General features: G+C 40.5%; 1 pseudogene across 1 annotated transcript in view; it reads right to left on the reverse strand.

Annotated features, from left to right (window-relative positions):
• Positions 1-11,086: 11,086 nt before the first annotated feature.
• Positions 11,087-18,730, reverse strand: part of LOC308520263 (COMM domain-containing protein 1-like) — a 31,727-nt pseudogene continuing 24,083 nt past the window's right edge. Inside the window, exon 2 of the transcript in view lies at positions 11,087-11,709. The product of the transcript in view is annotated as a COMM domain-containing protein 1-like (transcript). The remainder of the gene's footprint in view (positions 11,710-18,730) is intronic.

The following is an 18,730-nucleotide window of genomic DNA, read 5'->3' on the forward strand; positions in this document are numbered from 1 at the left end:
CTCACTGGCCTTGAATATTTTGCAGGATTCTGTCTCCCTGTTCCCTCCCAGAAAAGCAGCATTTTTAGTCTATAATACATAAAAGTAGATTATTTCCACCTGATATGTCATACTATATAATTTGCCAGTAGGAAAATGTATTCATTTCTTGAAAATAGGTGTCTAATTCTTTCTCTTCTTTATACTCCAGAATTCAGTGTTAGCCTGGTCCTTTCTTCCTTTGTGGCTAAGAGAGGCCTGCTCTGTTCCGAGCTCAAACATAAACCCGGGAGAGCGCCCAAGGTTTTCAGGCCCTCAATCTGCTTGAGCGTTTAAACAAAGAAAGCATAGGATGGGGACCTCTGCAAGAATTCTCACACTTTTTGTCTCAAATTCTAACTTACCTTGTCTGATTTAAGAATACCGTGGAGAGTAACTTGTATTTTTTTTTCTTCTTGAAATATGATAAATCAATATTTTTCTTGATGGTTATTTTATCAATCCCCATATTTCAATGAGTGAGTGCCATACCAGTAACTTGTTTACCCAACTTGTTCTTTTATGCAAAATAGAGACTATGGTGAAATGGCAACATAGAGATATGAAATTTACTCATGTTCTTGAGTTCCATAGGCCTAGGTTCAATAGACTCAGCACTCTGTTGGATGCCAGCTGTGTGACTTCAGATGAATTACTTCATCTCTCTGGCCTTCAAATTTCTTATCTATAAAAGGAGGACAATGGTGCCTATTCCGTAGGTCAAAGATACTATACTGAAGGGACTTTGCACAAAGTAAGCAATAAGCGAAGTATAGCTACGCTTAAATCCCAACCTTAGAAATTGTAACATTTGTCTGAAAGTTTAATAACATTTTGCTGTTCATAGTTACCGTGTTCTCTTTTTGTAGGAAAAGGAATGAAGGCTCAGAGAGGTGAAGTCGCATTCTAGAGAATGAAAGAACTATGATCCAGCCCAGAGTTTTTTTATACTGAATTTAGGGCCCCTTTTACTTCATACAAGCTCTCCCCTCGTGATGAAAACTGACGTGTTTGTGATATGGTGGGACCCAAAATTGTGACTGCCAAAAACACACACTTTGCCTATTCCTCTTTAAGCACTGATTGCCTTCTGCCTCACAGTATAATTACTTATGCATATGTAATAGTTTTTTCTGTTAGCCTATGCAAAAAAATAAAAATAAAAAATAAATAAACGCAGAACCTGACTCTCGGCATTCTTGTATTCTCCTTAGTATCAGCACAGGGCCTTGGAGCCAGTGGGCACTCCACACATGTCCATTGAATAAATATAGAGCAGAGTGGTGCAGGTTTATATCCAGTTTTGTGCAATAGTTACTTACACCAGCATGCCATCTCACTCCTCTTCTGTGTCTCCCAGAGTTCAAGTTATAAAAATAAGTTTTTACACCTGTCTCTATTCCCAAAATGCTTGATGTGGTTCATTCATCTGTACCTGTCTTCGCTGACTCACTTGGAAAGATCAACAAGTTCACCCACTGATGTGAACAAAGAAGAGGGAGGGAGGGAACATATTTGAAAATTTATCAAGAGACAAGCGTGGACATATTGAAAATGTTGTATGCAAACGATGTGTTTTGAATAAATAAATAAATTAACAAAGGTGCATGTTGCAATCCGTTCCAAGAAGTTCTGTGAAAAAAGTTAATGTAGTTGAGGGACTTAACAAATCTAAAAGCATTTACCTGCTTGGCTAACTCATTCTGCGGACTCCTCATCTCCCCCATCCTGCCCATGAGCAGCTCTGCTCTTAGCAAAGGCTTTAAGCTGGACGTTATTCTCATGTACAGGACAGGGTTGCTTTGGGTCCATTTTATGCTATATGGACTTTCAGTCTCGGAACCCACTTAGTGACTCCCAGGAGAACAACCCCAATCAGACATACTCAACACAGTCAAGCCTTCAGTATAGCGCGAGGGAAAACTGATACTGGTGACTCTCAGTGGATGCATTTTCAGAAATAGTCAACCTGAGGAATGAATTAGGAACTCAGATGAGTTTCCGCGGAGGTAGGAAGCAGTGGTGGTGGTAATGGTCACGTGCTTGGGACTCGGGAGCCTTCATTTTCTTCTTCCAATCTGACAACTGCCTTTTGGCTGGTCACTTTTGTGTGAGGTGTTTTTTTAAAAAAATGTATATATTTTTCTTGATTTCGAGAAAGGGAGAGAGAGAGAGAAATATCGGCTGCCTCTTGCAGGTCCCCTACTGGGGATCGAGCCTGCAACCTGGGCATGTGCCCTGACCAGGAATCAAACCGTGACCTTCTGGTTCATAGGTCGACATTCAACCATGGAGCCACACTGACCCAGCTTGTGTGAGTTTTTGACTGCTCTGTATCTTGGTGCTGCAGGACATTTAGAACAGTGGTTCCCAACCAGGGGCTCCCCAAAGGACATATAGTAATATCAGGAGACAATTTGGGTTGTCACAACTGGGGGAAGGGAAGGTAGTGCTACTGGCATCTCATGGGTAGAGATCAGAAATGCTGGTAAACATCTCACATGGCACAGGACAGCCCCACAACTAAGAATCATCCAGCCCAGAATGTCAGCAGTGCCAAGGTTGAGAAACCCTGCTTTGGAGAGGCAATGGTAATATCCTGAACCTACCCCCTCCGATGGAATGTTAGGTGATTTTACTTGTGTAGACTACTTTGGGATCCTTGGATAAAAGTTGCTATGTAGGTTGGTTTTTTTTTTTAATTAAAAAAAAAATCATGTTGCTACAAGTCCCCTGGCCTCAGTGAAGCTTGCTGACAGGGTCTGACTCAGCTCCTTCCCATATTTTAAAGGGTTATCTTGGCTCTCATTGGGGTTTGTCTTCTTTATTTTTAAGCTAGTTTTCCTTCCGTAAGTACTTTAAATTTTAAAGGTTTGTCCTGCACCCCTAGTTCTCTGAGTCATTTCTGGCATCGTTATCAAGATTCTTAAAGAGAACTTTTCAGACTGGTCTCGGCTCTAAACGAAAGGGTACTCAAGGAAACAGGTGAGCTTTGAACAATGATGCCATTGCTGGCTGACCAGACAGCTCACCAATGGGTGAAAAAGAGTTAAGTGAGTGAGAGCAAACTGAGTCTTTCACAGGCTCTTCTCTTCCTTTAGCTCCTGGAAAATTCTCTTCCACGACCCTTGGGAGTCACACAGAGAATGACAAAGAAGGGAAAAAACAACTTCCAAAGTAGGCACTCACAAGAATCGTATTTTATTTTTTCTGGAACCATCTAGGAGAAAAGCAAACAACCACACAGACAAGACAATTTTAAACCAAGCCTGCTTCTGATTTAAGTCATTTCCTTTCTGCTCGCCTGTCAAACTTCAACTGCATCGTATCAAGTCGGGCTGAAAACCAGACTGGTGCATGAGGCATTTTTGGAAGTACTTTGACTTTGGCAGACTCTAGAGAATATCGAATGTGTCAAAAAATGGGAGGCCAGGGGAATGGAGAAATAAAGTTTATTTTCATGGAAAGTTGGTTGTGCACTTAGGTTACTGGGAATATTTCTCCTGTGAAAAGATGAGTTAAACTAAGGCCAAAGATTAGGGAAAAAGGAAGTTAAAAGGCTAAAGATCAGGCAAAAAAAAAAAAAAAAAAAGGATTTCTACCCCAGAACATTGATTTTGGCATATTCACCTCTACCTCATTATCCAAGAAAAAGCATTCTATGAGCCCTGTTAACAATATTTCATATTCGTTCGATGAATGCCTCTTGTGGATGGTAAGAGTCAAACAAAATATCATGAGCTGGAGTGGAGGGTACCACTGAAAAGCACTGAAGGGAAATCCAGGCTGCTCTGAGGCTCAGGAAGCAAGAGCTAGAGAAGCAGGTTATCCCTGGTTGCTGTGAACTGAAGAGTTGCTCTCAGCCTTACCCTTGAGGTCCCTGGGATAGAAGTTTCTCCAGCTTTCTTCCTTTCACTGTTTGAAGGGGATTATGGGAATACAGCTGGCTCCTGGTGATGACATTAGCATATGAATAATGCTTGGGGGCAAGACCTAGGGCAGTGAAACTGCCTGTTGGCTTCCCAGAACATTTTATGCAATGCTGTCTGGGCTACCAGGTCAGTTGAGTGACTGTCAGAGAAAATGCAGGCAGCAGAAATCCATTGGAAGTAGACATTTAAAACTAGGTGTTTAAAGAGAGAATTTTGCAATAGCTTTTTCATTTTGTTTGCATTGTGGTGTGGTAGTGTTTACCTAGCCATAATTTTGTTATTCTTTATTCATAGAATTATACAGCTTGGAAAAATATTCTTTTGCTGTGACTTAAGTGTGAGTTCTCTTGGCTTCATATGATTCCTACAATCAGTCATGGGTTTGACAGAAATTCATGACTTATCAAGAAACCAGCAGTCACATCTATGTGCTTGTTTAGTTTTTCTCTTCCATGAAGACTGTTATTTAAGAAGAAAGCCGTTTGATCTGATTGACAGAACATTAAGGTAAGTATACAGGAGAGGGTCTACAAATGTTATTTTAAAGGGCCTGGTAGTAAATAGTAGATAGTACACTATAAGGTCTCTGTATCAGCTACTCAACTAGGCCATTGTAGTGCAAATGCAACAGAGACAAAAAGAAAATGAACAGGCATGGCTGGATTCCAATAAAACTTTATTTATGGACACTGAAATGTAAATTTCATGTAATTTTCACATGTCAAAATAGCATTCTTCTTTTGATTTCTTTCAACCACTTAAAGATGTAAAAACTGTTTTTAGTTTCCAGTCCATGAGGTGGCATAGTAGACTTAGTGTGTGGCGTGTAGTCTCTTTTAGAGGAAAAGCACAGTGATTGTGGTATTAGATAGACTAAGGTTAAATATCTGGCCTTACCCATGACTAACAAGCTGCTTGATTTGGCTGGGGGCAAGTCACTTTTCTAACTTTCAGTTTCCTCATATGGAAAATGGGACTAGAAAAGTTTCCTACTTGTGGTTATTATGAATATTTTAAAAGTTACATAAATAAAATGCCTAGTACTTTGTCTGTTCTCCCTTAACAAATGGTAACAAGATAATAAAAACTATTATGTTAACATGTACCAACTGTTAGAATCATGCACATTTGCAATTTTATTTGAAACTAGAGGCCCGGTGCATAAAATTCATGCAGGGGGTGAGAGGGTGGGGGGAGGTGTCCCTCAGCCCAGCCTGCACCCTCTCCAATCTGAGACCCTGCAGGGGATGTCCAACTGCCACAGGATGGGGCCTAATCTGGCAATTGGACATCCCTCTCACAATCTGGGACTGCTGGCTCCTAACCACTCACCTGCCTGCCTGCCTGATCACTCCTAACTGCCTTTGCCTGCCTGCCTGATTGCCCCCTGCTGGCCTGATCGCACCCCTAACTGCTTGCTCCCCTGCTGGCTTAATCGCCCCTAACTGCCTCTGCCTCAGCCCCTACCACTGTGGCTTTATCAGGAAGGAAGTCAGACGTAAGGAAGATGTCCAGTCGATCCTGTCTAATTAGCATATTACCCTTTTATTAGTACAGATTGTACATTTCTTTGAAAGGTAACATCAGATTTTCTTGTCAGCCACTTTAGTCTTATTCCATAAGGATTTTCTTCATTTAAATGATTTACTGGCCTGGCTGGTGTAGCTCGGTGGTTGAGTGTTGACCTAGGAACCAGAAGTAGCAGTTTGATCCTGGTCAGGACACGTGCCCGGATTGTGGGGTTGATCCCCAGTAGGGGGCGTGCAGAAAGCAGCTGATCAATGATTCTCCTTCATCATTGATATTTCTCTCCCTCTCCCTTCATCTCTGAAACAAAAATATATTTTAAAATAATAATAAATTCTTTTATGTAGTCTCCTGATGGAGTCTCTAAATCCAGATATAATATGTATAAACTGTGATCTATGTATCCTTTCCCACATGAATAGACAGATTGATAGTTGAAGCATGTATTTCCTGAATCATCTTACACTTGCTCTGGGAAGCAGCTTATCAGGATCAGATCATAACTTAAACCTTGAAGTTGCTGTGTTCCTGGTTTGCCCTACTCATCAGACTTGGCAGGACAATTTTTTGGTTTCACCTTGGAGCCTTATATCTGTGACAGAGCAAGAGGTAACCATAAGAACATTGCTTGCATGGCTTTGGCAAGACAATGTAAATGAACACTGGGAAGAAATTTTATTCAGAATAAGTCTTCACATCTTAATTTATCCAACCCATAATAGCTTCCCAAGAGAGCTTCCAGCCTTAAAATCTATGTTGAGCTGAACCCAGACACTTAATTAGACTCTCTATTTGGAAGAAGCACCTCTGTTTCTCCATCTCTTATTCTGATAGTATCCAACCAAATTTGGAGGAACAGTATGATCTATGGGGCCAGGACTAGGGCGAGGCAAGTGAGACACTCAAGTTGGCTGTGAAATTTAAGGGATGCCCCAAAACTCAGTAATCAAGATAAATGATATTTTAACACAATATTTTTAAAAATTACAATCCATAATGAACAAAATTTTAAATCAAGACACGATCAGTAATAGCGCTGGGCAACCCATATTGGAGCTTAAGGCAAAATGAAAAATCAGTAATACTGATTTAATAGATTTTTAAAAACAAACACGTTTTTATTGATTTTAGAGAGAGAAAGGAAGGGAGAGAAACACCAACGAGAGAGAACCATCGATTAGCTGCACGCCCCCTACTGGAGATGGAGCCCACAATCCTGGCATGTGCCCTAACGGGGGATCAAAATGGGGAACTCTGCAGTGCAAGGGATGATACTCAGCCAACTGAACCATACTGGCCAGGGCTGATCTCATAGATTTTAGTTAGACTCCTTCATAACTATTTCTCCGTTGGAGGCTGTGCCTAAAATTATTACTATAATTAAAAACTGAGTTGGTTCTGTTGCACTATTTCCCTCTCTTCCCTGCTTACTCTTCACATTCTCTGTTTTGACTGTCCTTTTCTCTCTTTAATTTGTTATCTCTCACATTTTTTTTTTTGCTACTTTTTTTCTGCACATCAGCTTTGACCCATTTGCTGTTCCTCAGAGTCTGCAAGGAAAATAGTTAAAGAGCTCTTTTATTTATAACCACTGAGTGGTTTCCTATAAGTCAATAGTGACTATAAGGCTAAACTGCCTTTCACTGATGGTGGTTTATGTTCTGTTGGCTCAAAGCCGATATGGTGACCTCTTCAACAATTCTCATGATTCCCTGGAGTATGGAAGTCTCCAATCTGGGGAACACTGTGCTATGTGAAAACTGATAAACCACCATACGGTCTAGGGATTTCCCTTTATCCTATCAGTGGCAATTTTGGAGTAAGTATTCATGAATGCAGTGGGTCCCTCTTCTGTGACTCTTGGCAGTTACCAGCACATTCTTTAGAGAGGAGAGTTTGAAAACCAAATGTTAAAATAAGCACCATTGGGATGTGTAGGACTATTAATGTGGCAGCATCTGGCATTTATAACCTGAACAAAGGCTCCCTCCCTCTTTCCTAATCTTTATCCCAGATGGGAGCATGGCTCAGTACCAAGAACGTTTTTAGTTTTTCTTCCCAGGGAAAGGCAAGCCAGAAGCACAGAATTCCACAGGGGAGTGACCATGGGAATAGAGGTTGAGGCTTTTATATATTCTATGCAGTGGCTAAAGCACCATGGGGACATAACCTCTGATAAACTTGTTTAAATGCAAGCAAGTACATTAATGCTAACTAAACTCAGACCTGTGATTCTATAGCAGATAACAGGGCAGAATCAGAAAGTGGGTGCATTTTTACTATTATCCAGCATTTAAAAATATATTTGGCTCTTCTGTTGCCCATGAGTATATATATATGTTATAATCCCTTTAGTCCAGATGTTTAAGCTCTAAAACGCTAAGATAAACATGCCACATGTTTATGCACATATTGTCCAAACACACACCCAGTGCTTTTTATGGTTGGTTTGAAGTTTTGATTCTGGTTTTCTGTATTTATTTATTTTTCTTTTAAGAAACAATGTGAATATCCTGTGCTGAGATAGGGTGGGAGGTGGGGGAGGTGGCTCTTTCCAGATGATGGGAGAAACCAAATTTAATTCCCCCAGGCTTGGAAAGCTTCCTGTATTAAGTAGAATATTAAAGATGAGCTTGAACAAGACCAAAAAAAGGGGGGGGGGGGGCGGGGAAGGGGTTCTACGAAGATGAGGGAAAGCCTTTGTCCGCCAGATGAGAACTAGTGGCTCTCTGAGATAAATCCAAGGGACTCTTAGAGCAGTGTTCTTAAACTTCAGCATGCATCAGAATAACCTGAAGGGCTCCTGAAAACACGCATCACAAGGCCCTAGCCTAGCCTCAGACTCCGCAGGTCTAGGGGAGGTTGACGCGCTTGCAGCTTTTATAAGATCCCTGGTGCTGGTGGTGGTGGCGGCCCAGAGGCTAGACTTTGAGAACTGCTAGTACTGAGTAAAAGTTTCTTATCTTTACTGGATTACAAACTCCTTCTGAAATCTGTAGAAAGCTGTTAGGTTCCCCCAGGAAAACTGCGCAAACAAAAATGTGAGATTTTGGATCTAGATTCAGGATTCCAGTGATCCAGATTAAGGACAGACACCTCGTTGGTATTGCTCAATTTGAGACGGCCCACACTAGCCCCAGCTCCAGGATTCTTCAAATAGGGACTTCCTTCATTCATTCCACCAAACCTTGTGAGATGTTATCTGAGGCTGACTTCAGGGATGACATAATTAAGGCGCCTGGATTTCACTTACATTCTTGAAGATGGAAAAGGTTTTGTAGGGGAAACATTCATTAAAAAACAAAAAACAAAACAAAACAAAACCCAGGGTGGGAGTGGCTGGGGAGAGGTCAATGGGGGGTAAAGAGGACATGTATAATACTTCAAACAATAAAAATTTTAAATTAAAAAAACACACAAATATTTAAAACTTGTGTAAATGCTTTTACAGAGTTTGTTCTGGTGTGCCATAGGTATTCAATTCATTTTTCAATGAATCAAAAACCGTAACCCTCTTCTAAAGAAGGCTGACCTGGAATGAAAGGATGAAGGAAAGCTGCGGCATTCATAAGATCTGTGGAGTACGTTTTAAGTGTTGTAAGTTTCAAGCAATTGTTTGGTAAGGGAGGGAGGAGATCTCCAGTAAGTAAGTCAAGAAAAGCTAATTCTCTCTGAATTTTGTCGATCACAGGCAATGAAGTAAGGAGAGAGAGCACAGAAAACTACAAAAGACATGTGTTTTTAGGTTAGAAGACTTAATCTTGAGTCCTGGCATTGACATTTGCTACCTGTGTAACCCTGCATGTCCTGCCTTCTGGAGCCCCAGCTTCCTTTTCTGTAAAATGAGAGTGCTATTTATTTGATCTTACAGGTCATTGTAAAGGTAAGATATACATGACAGCTTACCTGGCATACAGGAGTCACTCAGTAACTATCCTCTGGTGTGTCTTTTCCCATGGCTTCATACTGTCCCGGGGGGGTCCTTTCAGATGGTTCTTTCCCCAAATTTGGATGTTTTCCTCATTTGCATGTGTGCCTCAGAACACTGCTGAGCTCCCACTGGGGATGCCCTGCAGATCTCTGCTTCTCTCTCCATGCAGCCTTTCTGCTTCTGGGCCTTGGTCCTGGGAACTGGGGCTACATTGGTCTCCAGGACTTTTGTTGATGTCTCCCAGGCTCTGTTTGAATTCCCCCTTTGCTCCTCCAGCTAGAAACTCTCTCAAACCATAAGAGGGGCTAATTGTAGGGCTCACCTCCTTTGTTTCCTAGCTCTCTGGGGTAACTATCCCTCAGTGACTGACATTCAGGGTTTTGAAACTGTTGTTTCATACATTTGCCCATTTTTTTGGCTGTTGTTTCAGGCAATGGGGTAAATTTGGCCTCTGTTACTCCATCTTGAATAGAAGTGAAGATGTGTTTTGTTTTGTTCTTTTTAATTTGTGTGTGTGTGTGTTTAGAAATCTATAATACATCATCTGTATATTGCATTGTGTGTTTACCACCCTAAGTTCAGTCTCCTTTCATCACGATTTATCAAATACTGAAATAAAACACAGACTGAAAGAAAATAGGCAAACATAAATACACAGCCCAATGAATTACCTCAAAGAGAATGCCCATATACTCACTGCCCCGGTCAAGACCTTACACATTTATTTTTGGTATATAAGAGGACTACTTTCTGTCCTCAACCAACCACCCTCTCTCCTTTTTTTTTTTTTTTTTTTTAAAAAAATATGTTTTTATTGATTTTAGAGAGAGAATGGAGAGGGAGAAAGAGATAGAAGCAGCATCACTGAGAGAGAAACATTGATTGGGTGTCTCCTGCACGCCTCCTACTGGGGAACCAGCCCACAACCTGGGCATGTGTCCTGACTGGGAATCAAACCAGTGACCTCTTGGTACATGGGCCGATGCTCAAGCACTGAGCCACATCGGCTGGGCTGCAGATATTTTCTGAAAGAGTTTTTATTTGATGACTCAAGTAAAATTTTCTGAGGTAAAGAACCTCACATCACCTCCAGTGACATTTTTCTCTTCCCCCAGTCCTGACTTGAGGTGAGGGAGTCCCTTTGTGATGAGATAATTTTATTTCTAGGTTCTAAAAAACCCCATGTTTCTCAGTAGCTCAGATCAAACCAGATCCCCCAGATTTGGGTAGAACTAACTCAAATACCTGAGTCAGTTCCAGAAGCATCTCTGGTTTTACTGTCAAGGGTCAGCAAATCTCTAAGTGTCAGCTCAAGATACACAGTATTTGGTCAGCTTTGTATTTGCTTGTATAAAATGTTTTCTAATTCTTTTATAATTTATCATGTATATATTCCTGAAATCCTACTCAGGAACAAACCACCATAATATGGGTTTCTAAAGTTGACCCCAGCCAACCTGAATCCAAGTCTCTGGGGATAGGGTTCTGGACACCTCCTTTTTTTAAAAAAAAAAATGCTGTTACAAGTACCTCTACATGCTGAAGTGTAAGAGCCTTTGCAGTAGAACAACTATAAGAGTAAATGGAAAAAATAAGTCCCAGCAAGCAGAGGCAGGCAAATTTGAATTTGAGGATTTAATACTAATGGGTGAATGATATTTAAAGAAAACAAAACAGATCATGAACACCTTGGCTTCCACAAGTGCATTTTCAGCCAGGCTGGCTGTGTCAGTGTGCTGATACTGTCTTCTGCCTCTGAGAGCTTCTTCAGAACTTGGTTGACCTTGGCCTCATCAAATTCCAAACACAGAAATTCAGATTCCTGTCCACGTTTCCCTATTTCCAGCTCCATTATAGCAACAGGGGTGTGTATCTGAGCTGAGTGCCTCGACTGTAATTTGCCATCAACTCTCCAGCTTAGGCCCTGAAGCCCACTGTCCCAGCAGCTCTGGTTCATCAGGCTCTCTCGGATCTTTGTCTTATGATTCTTCCAGAATTTAGAAATGATAGCAGCTTGATCAGATGTGATTCCCTCCTTGCTTTTTGGTTTGAGCAGTCAAGAATGCTTCCAGCTGGTTAAAATCCATGTCTGCAGATGCAACAGACTTAAGAATCCCCCTCATCTTCACCAGAAAAGGCTGGAACTCCTCGGGTGGCACCTCCAGGTAGAGCTGGCTCCGCAGCAGCTCCTCCGTAATGCCTGTAATGTCCGGGTGCCTGTGGAAATCTTTCTGAGCCAGGCCGCTCAGCAGCCCGCTCAGGGACTTGCAACTCTCCTGCTCGCCCGCCGTTGTCCCCTCTCTTCTTAAAAAAATTTCTTCTTTTTAACATGATAGTTTAGATCTGCCTTTTAAAAAACCTTAAAAACATGAGAAAGGAAAACAGGAGAACCAAGATGGCGGCATAGGTTAATGCTGGAGTTTGCTGCCTTGAACAACTACTTCAAAAGTGAAAATAAAAGACGGAACGGACATCACCCAGTACCACAGGAACGCTGGCTGAGTGGAAGTCCTACAACTAGGAGGAAAGAGAAATGTATACGGACACTCAGAGGAGGCGCAGTGCTGAAGTCAAATTCTGAGGTGCGGCGTGCGCGGAGCAGGCTGGAGGCGGAGGGCGCGGTTGGCGTTTTCGATCGGGAGGGAGTCACAGACTCTGAGCTCCAGACAGGGGCGAGTCTTTAGGGACCCAGACTCAAACGGGAGAAGCGGGACTGTCTGGCTTCGGTCAGAGCGAGTGCAGCTTTCTCTCTGAGGTTTGCAGTGGTTGCTGGGACTCTGTGAGTCAGAGCCCCTGGGGACAGGACTGAGAGCCGCCATAACTGCTCTCTCCAGCCCACCCTGTTGATCCTGTGCGACCCACCCGGCCCAAGCCCTGTACAGAGGCATTTGCCGGATAGCCTCAGGCAAAGGCTAGATTAGCACCTCCCTAGAGGACAGAAGTTCTCTCACTGCAGACACAGCTGATTCTCACAGCCACTTGGCCTGGAGGTCAAACCCTCCCTGGTATTAGCTACAGCAATCAAGGTTTAACTACAAGACTGCGCACAAAGACCACTAGGGAGTGCACCAAGAAAGCATAACAAAATGCGGAGACAAAGAAACAGGACAAAATTGTCAATGGAAGATATAGAGTTCAGAACCACACTTTTAAGGTCTCTCAAGAACTGTTTAGAAGCCGCCGATAAACTTAATGAGATCTACAAGAAAACTAATGAGACCCTCGATCTTATATTGGGGAACCACCTAGAAATTAAGCATACACGGACTGAAATAACGAATATTATACAGACTCCCGACAGCAGACCAGAGGAGTGCAAGAATCAAGTCAATGATTTGAAATGCGAGGAAGCAAAAAACACCCAACCGGAGGGGCGGAATGAAAAAAGAATCCAAAAATGCGAGGATAGTGTAAGGAGCCTCTGGGACAGCTTCAAGCGTACCAACATCAGAATTATAGGGGTGCCAGAAGATGAGAGAGAGCAAGATATTGAAAACCTATTTGAAGAAATAATGACAGAAAACTTCCCCCACCTGGTCAAAGAAATGGACTTACAGGTCCAAGAAGCGCGGAGAACCCCAAACAAAAGGAATCCAAAGAGGACCACACCAAGACACATCATAATTAAAATGCCAAGAGCAAAAGACAAAGAGAGAATCTTAAAAGCAGCAAGAGAAAGAAACTCAGTTACCTACAAGGGAATACCCATATGACTGTCAGCTGATTTCTCAACAGAAACTGCAGGCCAGAAGGGAATGGCAAGAAATATTCAAAGTGATGAATACCAAGAACCTACAACCAAGATTACTTTATCCAGCAAAGCTATCATTCAGAATTGAAGGTCAGATAAAGAGCTTCACAGATAAGGAAAAGCTAAAGGAGTTCATCACCACCAAACCAGGATTATATGAAATGCTGAAAGGTATCCTTTAAGAAGAGGAAGAGGAAGAAAAAGGTAAAGATACAAATTATGAACAACAAACATGCATCTATCAACAAGTGAATCTAAGAATCAAGTGAATAAATAATCCGATGAACAGAATGAACTGGTGATTATAATAGAATCAGGGACATAGAAAGGGAATGGACTGACTATTCTTGTGGGGGAAAGGGATGTGGGAGATGCGGGAAGAGACTGGACAAAAATCGTGCACCTATGGATGAGGACAGTGGGTGGGGAGTGAGGGCGGAGGGTGGGCCGGGAACTGAGAGGAGGGGAGTTATGGGGGGAAAAAAAAGGAACAAATGTAATAATCTGAACAATAAAGATTTAATAAAAAAAAAAAAAACCTTAAAAACATGTCATTTTCCTGGGTTTGGCTATTGTAAATTATATTCATATTTTAAATATAATTATATATATGTATCTATAAAACAATATTATATTTATCATATTATTACATGTTATAACATATATATTATCTGTTATTGACAGATATTTGTTAAAATCTTGCAATATGATTGTCAAATGATCTGTTTCTGATTTTAGTTTTGTCCAGTTTTACTTTTTACATTTTAGGGTATATAAAAGTAAAATTGTTATGATGTTGTCACAGACTGAAACCTTTAACACTGTAAAAATCCTCTTCATGTATAGTAAAGTTTTTTACATTAAAACCTATATGTTTAATGATATAGTTAAATCAGCTTTGCTTGTGTTTCTATAGTATAGCTTTAAATGCTTTTCCTTTAGTTATGTTTAAATATTTGATTTCTATTCTTTTTAAATTGATTTCTTTGAGACTAAATGAATATGTTTATCATTCTACCTTTACACCTAATAAGCTTAGTAATTAAACATTTTTCCTTTTTTTAATCCCCTAGTATAGTGATTACAGTATGTACCCTTGAGTTATCAAATACTGATATAAATACTTCCTTTTATACTTGCTCAGTCCAATATGGTAGATGCAGGTCCCATGTGGTTATGTAAATTTAAAGTTAAATTCACGAAAATTAACTAAAAATGTCTAATATATTTACTATTTGACCTTTTATAGAAATAATTTGCTGACAGCTGGTAAAGGCACAAGTATAGATATATAGATAAGGAAACTAAATAGAGAATCCAGAAATAGACCTACAGAAAGATCATCCATTGTTTGCCAGCAAAGGTGCAAATGCAATTCAATGTATACAGTGAAGTTTTTCAGCAAATGGTGCAATACCAACTGGATATCCATATGCAAAAAATGAACCTGCATATGAAGCACGTCATGTTTAAACTTTAACTCAAACTGTGCCACAGACCTAAATGGTAAATGAAAAATTATAAAACTTCTAGAGTAAAATATAGGACTAAACCCTTTGTGACTTTGGTTTAAGCAAATATTACTTAGATTAAAATATCAAAAGCAAAATCCATAACAGAAAAAACTGACAAATTGGACTTTAAAAAATACTGTTAAGAGAATGAGGAGGCAAAACATGGATGCAATGAAATATTTGCAAATCATGTATGATAAAAGACCTTCCTCAAAAACATAAAAATGATAAAGAATAAATAATATCAACATCATTTTCATATATACTATAATGAAATTGAATATTTGTTAGGTTGAAATTTGTATTTCTCTTTGGCTATGAGAATAAAAAACAGTACGTTTCAAGATATAAATTGTCAAGCAAAATTGTTTTCTTAAGAAATGGGTCATCATAATTATTTGAAATTTTTAAAATCAGGCAATCAGCTAGTGCTAAATTACTTTTTGTATGCGAACAAACCTGGACTTTCTAAGATTTCCCAGATCAACACCTTTCAAAAACCATGTAGTCTCCTCAGAGCTATAAATAATCTTTAAATGGCACCACTACGTTATGAAAGGAATTGAGTGGTTGATCTTGTACCACAGAAACTTCACATTTCAGATTTTTCTATTGTTTTACTTATAAGGGAGTTTCTTTTAATAATAGACCTAGCCTCCTTCTGTGGCCCATTAAACAATTTCTTTTTTTTAAAAAAAATACATTTTATTGATTTTTTTACAGAGAGGAAGGAAGAGGGATAGAGAGTTAGAAACATCGATGAGAGAGAAACATCGATCAGCTGCCTCCTGCACAACCAAGGTACATGCCCTTGACCGGAATCGAACCCAGGACCCTTGAGTCCGCAGGCGGACGCTCTATCCACTGAGCCAAACCGGTTACGGCAAACAACTTCTTTCTGAACCCAATTCTGAGTATAGGACACATACCAGCATGTTAGATTTCATGTTTTCAAGGACATGACATTTTGTAAGTCTTGTTTATAGTGCACTCTAAGAGTTTGGTGAGATGTAGTGTTTCATTTCTGGGTCACTGGTCGAAATTGGGATCATTAGTGAAGTAACTGTTTAGGCTTCCCTGAGGGAAAAAAAACAACCCTTCAATCTAGCACATTTTTATTGATTGAAGGGAGGATTGGCACAGGTCACCACCACTACAGACGCTCATTGGTAATACTGTCATTTATCTCCTTGGTGTCATTGCAGGCAACAAAATTTTCCTATCTCACTATATATTATCATCATCTACCCAGATTCTTTATCTGGCAGAAATATTCTGTTTAAAAAATACATGTTGTGTCTAATTTTCTTATGGCATTTATTTTTAAATGAGTCCCTACTAAAAATGAAATTGTACACTTAATACAATTTCCTTACAATGCAGATTCCTTACAGGATATAGTTTTCAGAGAAAATTATATTTGCCTATACCTGCCCTACCTTTTTCATAGCAACACTATGAGTTTTTTTAATGTTCCCTCCTAAGGTGGGCAGCATGATTGCTATACATGCTCATCCTTTTAGCTTCTAAAATTTATGCAACCAAGGACTGTATCTGTTATATATATGTTCATAGCAGCACAATTCACCATAGCTAAGATCTGGAAACAGCCTAAGTGCCCATCAGTAGATGAATGGATTAGAAAACTGTGGTACATCTACACGATGGAATACTATGCTGCTGTAAAAAAGAAGGAACTCTTACCATTTGCAACGGCATGGATGGAACTGGAGAGCATTATGCTAAGTGAAATAAGCCAGTCAATGAAGGAAAAACACCACATGATCTCACTCACTCATGGATAATAAAGACCATTATAAACTTATGAACAAAAATAGATACAGAGGCAGAGCTGCCTCGAACTACAAACTACAATAGGACTGTCAAACTACAGCAGGAAGGCTGGGGAGGATTGAGGGGCAGGCGGGGGTGGGGGGGTGGGGTGGGGGGAGATCAACCGAAGGACTTGTATGCATGCATATAAGCATAACCAATGGACATAAGACAAGACACTAGGGGGTAGGGGAGGCCGGGGGATTGTTAAGGGTGGGAAAAAAAGGAGACATATGTAATACTCTTTGTAATACTTTAAGCAATAAAACAATTTAAAAAAACTAAATGAAAATGTAATACAAAACAGTACATATAATCAGATTATAAAACACAAATGCCTATTTTGAAAAGATCATCAATAAAAAACTTTAATGGTAGAGCGGCAAAAAAAGAAAAGAAAAAGAAAAGCATTGATCAGACCATCAAACCTCAGAGGGAAGGTAGGGGAGGGTGGAGGTAAGGGAGAGAGATCAACCAAAGGACTTTTATGCAAGCATATAGGCCTAACCAATGGACACAGACAACAGGGAGGTGAGGGCATGATTGGGGGAGGATGGGGAGGGGCAATGTGGGGATAAGGACACATATGTAATAACTTAATCAATAAAGGCATTTTAAAAAAAGAAAATATAACAGTGTTTCTCAAAAGAAATTGGGAGGGCATTCTGGTTAGGGTGAGTGTCATATGTGAAGGCTTTGATGGCAGGCACTTGCTTGAAAGTTGTCAAATATATTTGACTAAACTCAAAGAGCACTAGGCTAAAAAATAGAGCCTTATGTATAAAAAATGACAAATACAGACCAGTAGGATTTTAATTTGTAATGCTGATAAAGAGATACGATAATGGGGAGTTCTAGTTTCATGTAGTTTGAGGAAGCAGACAGTGAATATCCTTGCAGGATTCTGGGCTGGGAGTGTACGTGCAAGCTAACTACACAATGGTTCTATTATGTAGAACTGGCTATGAATAAAGATAGAAAGAAGGGTAGGGGTGGACTCATTTATATTAACACTTACGTTAGTTCTTACCAGGTATTAAAGATAAAGAAAATACATTTTCTGGGGAAACATGACCACAGCCCAGAAAAAAAAAAGGTGTGGGGTGGGGGGGGGGGGGGGGAGGATATCTCCAAGGAATGAAGTAGGGAAGGGCTCAAACTAAAAGAGCTAAAAAATGTTGTTAAAAATAATATTTAAAACTTACTATCCTTGAGGCATGATTCTTTTTGGTTTCACATGGACAGAAATCACAAAACTATAGCATCAATAAACTTTACCTGGGTGACTAACATCAACATACAATAAACTTTACCTGGGTGACTAACATCAACATAGTATTACTAAAATGATGAATAATGATGAATAACCACATCCTTGAGATTAACCTAATCAGCATTTTCTAATGTTACTTAACCACAAAATGATTTATTATAAAATGTTGATGAAATACCAACCTAGAGGATATTATTATGCACACTTGATTAAAAAGGGGAGAGCAAAATAAGTGCTTAAGGAAAATATCAAAATTGAATTCATGTTTGAGAATAAGTATTTCATAAAATCACAAATAAATTCAATAGGAAAATAATTGTATTTTAGAGATAATAAGATATTTAGAAGTGAGTGTTATAATGTTTATAACTTAGTTTAAAATACCTCCACAGAAATATATACATTTATGAAGCATATAAATCCAACTGTGGACATGTTTTTTGAATCATTCAAATCCAAAGGGTAGTACATGATCGGAGAATCAGGTGCCTTTTCCGCCCTGGCCAGTGATAGCAGGAAGTAGGAGTGGAGCCAGCGATGGGAGCTGGGCATGGTCGAAGCTGGCAGTCCCAGGAGCTAGGGGTCCCTTGCCTGGGCCTAAAGCGGAGCCCACGATTGTGGGGCCGCTGCAGCTGCGGGTCCCCGCTGCCTGGGCCGGACGCCTAGGCCAGAGGCGTTAGGCCTGGGCAGGGGCGGAGCCTGCAATCGCGGGGAGCTGGGGGTCCCCTGCCCAGGTCTGATGCCTGGGCCAGAGGCATCAGGCCTGGGTGGGGGGCGGAGCCGCAGATTGGGGGGATATGATGGTCCCTTTGCCCAGGCCTGAAGCCTGGATCAGAGGCGTCAGGCTTGGGCAGGGGGTGGAGCAAGCATCAGAGGGAGATGGGGGTCCCCTGCCCAGGCATTATTCCTGGGCCAGAGGCCTCAGGCCTGGGCGGGGGTCAGAGCCAGTGA

Source organism: Myotis nattereri (assembly GCF_964212035.1).
Source record: "Myotis nattereri genome assembly, chromosome: 5".
Taxonomy (NCBI): Eukaryota; Metazoa; Chordata; class Mammalia; order Chiroptera; family Vespertilionidae; genus Myotis; species Myotis nattereri.